General features: G+C 41.9%; 1 pseudogene; it reads right to left on the bottom strand.

Moving 5' to 3' along the window:
- The window catches only part of LOC111724943, a 15,848-nt pseudogene that overhangs the window by 5,117 nt on the left and 5,813 nt on the right, over positions 1-4,918 (bottom strand).

Below are 4,918 nucleotides of genomic sequence, written 5' to 3'. Positions count from 1 at the left end.
GAGCCACAGGCACCGAGCCCTCTTTTTTTTTTTCTTTGAATTTTTTTTCTCTCTCTCCAATTTCTCTCTTTATTACAGTAGAACCAACTCCATTGCCAAAATAAACTGTACCTTCAGTATACTGATTATTTGCATAAAGCACAGTAAGAATAATTATTAGCCATCTAGACTAGGGTGATCAGATTTTAACATCGGTAAAGCTAGACAACATGGCCGGGGGGTGGGGCAGGGGACAGGGCAGGGCAGGGCCTGACAACAATGCAAACTTTGATGAGCAGTTTTCGATAATAACTTCTCAGCAATTATTTGTTATTATTACAGTTTAACATTATAAAATAAACAAAAATAATATAAAACTCACATTCTGGCGAAATAGCCACATGGCAGCCGAAAACCGTATATTCCCTTCTTGTTCTCCAGCCCGTTTGTGCATTCTTTCCAGAAACTGGGACTTTTTAAAAATGCTGCGGGATGCAGGACAAATTATTGAAAAGCGGGACGTCTGGTCACCTTAATCTAGGCTCTTTGGCTTTGCTGGAACCTTTTATAAGGAATCTTCAGGCCAGACTTTCTCAAGAGCCTTTCATGAGCCCAGGTTTCATCTGTACCATTAGATACCTGTATGCACTGGGTAAATTCCTCTTCTCTTGAGGTCCCTAAACACCTTTCAATTTCCAGGCCCATCAGCAAGCGACCTTCATTACTTACCACAGATCAGGAAAGGTTACTGATGGGTATTTGGCCAGTTTTCCAAAGGGCTTTTTTGTTGGCCTTATAAAGTCAACCTTAATTCCTTAACGTAGTCTGGACACCTCTGGAAATGCTATTCCAGCCAAAGCCTTGGTAAAATAACCAGTGCCTTCATCATGTCCTATAGAACAAAACAGATTCTTATTGAACTTAGGCAAATAACTGTATTGTCAGAAATTAATAATACTTACTAATGACTTACAAATTCTGGAGAAATCAAGGATAGAAAGAAATTCATGTTTCAAACTCTGCTCATAAGTATATACATTGCTTGAAAAGCTACAAATAGCTCAAAAGACAGAGAATTATTTTCTTGACTTCTGGAAAACAGAACACAGAAATAACCAACAATATTTCAAACAAAAAGCCATAACAAACTAGCCTCGTTCCACATAACTGATTTCTGTTCTGTTTGAAGTTAGGTTAGCAACACTCATAAACATAGTAACTTTCCAATGAAAGTTCTAAAAATCTGCTTTTAGCCCAAAGGTACTCAATTTCCAAAGATATCAGGAATTTGAATATGAGATAATTTGTCAGCCTCTCTTAATATTTCTTTTTCTTTTTTAAATGAATTAAAATTATTACTGACAGACCAATGCTTTACAATATTGGAACACATATATATAACCATAACCCATACAAAATTAATCACCATTTCATATTTGACAATGTTTCCTATACATTTTTAATAAATCAAATGAGTTCAATTTGTTTTTCTATGCCTTTCCGTGGTCTTAATATTTCAAAAAGACCAAATTTAGAGTTGTGCTTTTTGTTTTCTGGACTGAGTTCAAACCTGCCAGCCTGAGTGCATGTGGCCAGTGCTGCAACCACTGCACCGTGGGTGCCAAGCCCCAAATTTAGACTTTTGATTTTGGAAGGTTTGTCAAATATCAAAAGGCCTAAAACCCTGGTTCATATAAGATGACATGCCAAAAGATTTTAAAGGAAATACGTGGTCAACTGGATCACATGTAAATTCTTTCACAAATTCTCTTTTCATTTAACCTGCACAGACAATCTAAAAACATTCTAAACCTTCTTTAACTTTGTCCTGTCTTTCACTTATACAACAATTCTGTTTCAGGACAAAATTTATCACACAAGATTCTTTCTTTACACCATGCTATTCTTCTTTCTAATTTCTCTTACTTTCAAAAACTCACTTCCCACAAAACAGGATCTCAGTTCACTATGAAGTCACCTATTCACTCGGCCAAACTGATAATTAGAAAGTTTAAAAAGCAAGAATCTTAACCTTTGACAAAGACTCAATTTCTCCAACAATTTAAACAACCAAATGATTACATCTTACAAATGAGAGACATTTTATGAGATAGAAATATAACATTGATACAGGATTTTCGCACTCAGGGCTGGACAGGGAACCCCCATGTTCAGGCTCGGGTGAGCTCAGATATCAGACTCCCATCTCCAGGTACAAACTCTCTGAGCCCCAGCCAGGTCATGAACAAAGCAGCCCGAAACCTTTTGGCTGGCTCTACCCAGACTAAGGAGCACACACCCTAATCTTCTCCCCAGACAAAAACCGTAGCAAAGACCTAATAACCTTGTCCAAGGTGAGGGGCTGCATTCATCCATTTGCTAGAACATCCATTCAGTTTGTAAAGGTATTTTTTCATCTACCAAGTCCCGGCTGAAATATCTCTCAGGGCCAACTATTTACCCCTAAACAAGGGACTCATGCAAGAAATCTCTGACCTGGGCCTCCTCCCCCCTTTCAGAGGCTATCCACCCAGCAGACCTGTTGCTGATATTGAAACAGCCCCGCAAAGCACGAGATTTACACTCTCTCCTTCAGATTTTCAAGGGCCATCTAGAGCTTACCAGACTGCCCGGACCACAACACTTTCCAAGGCACAGTTCCTCTGCCAATAGCTCTGGCACTCTTTACTCCTTCTGCATGCCCCTCAGTCCAACAACATGCCATTTTATCACTAATCTGCGGGCTCAATTCTCAAATTCCTGAGACCAAAAACTTACTGAAGAAATTCCAGTAACAAAACTACAAAATACTTTCTAATGTCTTTCCATTTTCCCCTAAGACGACATGGCCACGTGACAGCCACTAAAGACAGAGAGCAGAAAACCTGGAACCTCCAGTTTCCCTCAGAATAGCCAGGGGGCAAAGTTGGAACAGGGAAGAAGGGCACACTCACGCATTCATTTCACCTCATGAATGGGAGGGTGGGGCGAAACCCCACCTATTGTTACCCATCTCAGTCATTCTCCACGCACTCACATGCACACAATTCCAACGCATTTCTTAACCTGGGAAGCCTCAATTTCCCACTGGAGCTGCCACTTGGCCATAGGAGGCAAACCAACACTCTCCTAGGCCCTGTGATGGGAGATCCAACTCCACTTTCGGAGTTCTCTCAGTCACACCACATCCACACACTCTCACATACCTCTCAGCAGACCTGCTGGCAATCTAATGCCTAAAGGGTTGATCAGAGTACCTCTTCCACTAAAACTGTAGTGGACCCCAAATGGATCCTACCTTGCCTTAGACATCTCCCTGTGTACCTGCTGGTGATCTAATGCCCAAGGAGGTGATTAGGTTCCTCTTCCACTAAAATTGTAGTGGGTTTCAAAAGGATCCTACCTTACTCTGGATGTCCTGGCACCACCTGTTACTGGTTCCTCTCTGGTGCTAAGCCTCTGCAGTGACCCGCTACAGGACCTTGCCAGCTCAACGAGACATTCCTCTGGGAGAATTTGTCCCAGGAGCACTCTGAGGACTGCAACACCAGACCAACGGGAGTTCCCCACTGGGGGTGATCTGCGGGGCAGGCAGAACCTGACCCAAAGAATCTGGCTGCATGGTTTTTCCACCAAACCTCACTTCCCAGTCAGGGAACCAAGAAATGTAGCAGGAAACCGACACAGACAGAAGACTCCAGGCACCAGTTGATTAGAGGAAGGGGGTTTATTTGGCTGGGGGTACTCGGAACACCAGTGTTATTCCCAAAACCGAGCCCCCCCCCAACTCAATCTCTTGCCTCTCTTTTATCCACTTTTCAGTGCAGGAGTGCACATGAGGGTCATAAAACAGAGAGAAACATGACCTCATCCTCAAGGTCCCAGGCTCAAGTGGGAAGGTCAGATTCACTCTGGTCCTTGAGATGGGTCAGACCACCCGCCCTCAAAGGCAACAGAAACCCAAGGAAGTTACTAGGTTACAATCTCGGCCCCGCGATATGTCAAGGAAGAAACATACAGATAACAGAAATGCCTGCAGCTTGGCTGAGGCCTACACAGGGTGACTAGGACAGATTCTTTTAGTTCTGCTTTTACTTTCTTGCCTCATGACCACAACCCTCCTCTTCCTCCTCATAACTCTCCGTGGAGCTCTCTCCAAAGGCCATATGTATCTCACAAATACAGCAGCATTTTGATGAGCAGTGCCCCCTATGTTCATTGTCTATACAGTGTCACTTGTCCATTCCACCTTTTTCTCTGGCTTACATTTCTGAAATTTGATGGGCTCGGTTGTCACAGTAACTGTTGTCTCAGTGATGGTCTCAGCCTGCCCCGGCCTTGCCCATGGCTAAGGCTGAGGAGAGGGAGGAGAGGCGGAAGGGGAGGAGACACCCTTCTCTTTTTCTGTCTCTGCGGTCTAAAACAAGCAGTAGAGTAGCAGCCAGGATCCTCCGCCTTCTTTTCCCCCTTCCTCCTGGGGCCTCCGGTTCCCCAGAGTCAAAGCATTCTATAATAAACATACTCTTATTTGACAATGTGAATGTTATTTTTTTGGCATTATTATTATTATTGCTCAATAAAAAAAAAAATAAGAAGAACTTCTCTTCTTGATTATAAAAGTAATTCATTGCAAAGAAATTTTAAAGTCCAGGAAAAGATGAAGGAATTTAAAATCACCAATTAAACCACTTGGAGCTAATCATTAGGACATTTTTAAAATACATCTTTTCATTTTCTTCTACTTAAACACATCTACATTTCTATACCACAGTATTTGGGTTACATAGAATACTATATATAATACTAAATATATTTAGGCCAGCTTGAAATACATGAAGGAATAACTGGGGAACAATGAAGTAGAAGGAAATCTAGGTCTTCAACAAGAAAGATCATTGCAAAGAGGCCAAGAGCTGCCTTTAAACATGAAAATAATTTA

The sequence above is a fragment of the Otolemur garnettii genome, unplaced genomic scaffold, assembly GCF_000181295.1.
Source record: "Otolemur garnettii isolate 467f Iridium unplaced genomic scaffold, OtoGar3 scaffold00029, whole genome shotgun sequence".
Classification (NCBI taxonomy): Eukaryota; Metazoa; Chordata; class Mammalia; order Primates; family Galagidae; genus Otolemur; species Otolemur garnettii.
This window is presented reverse-complemented; position numbering and strand designations above follow the sequence as displayed.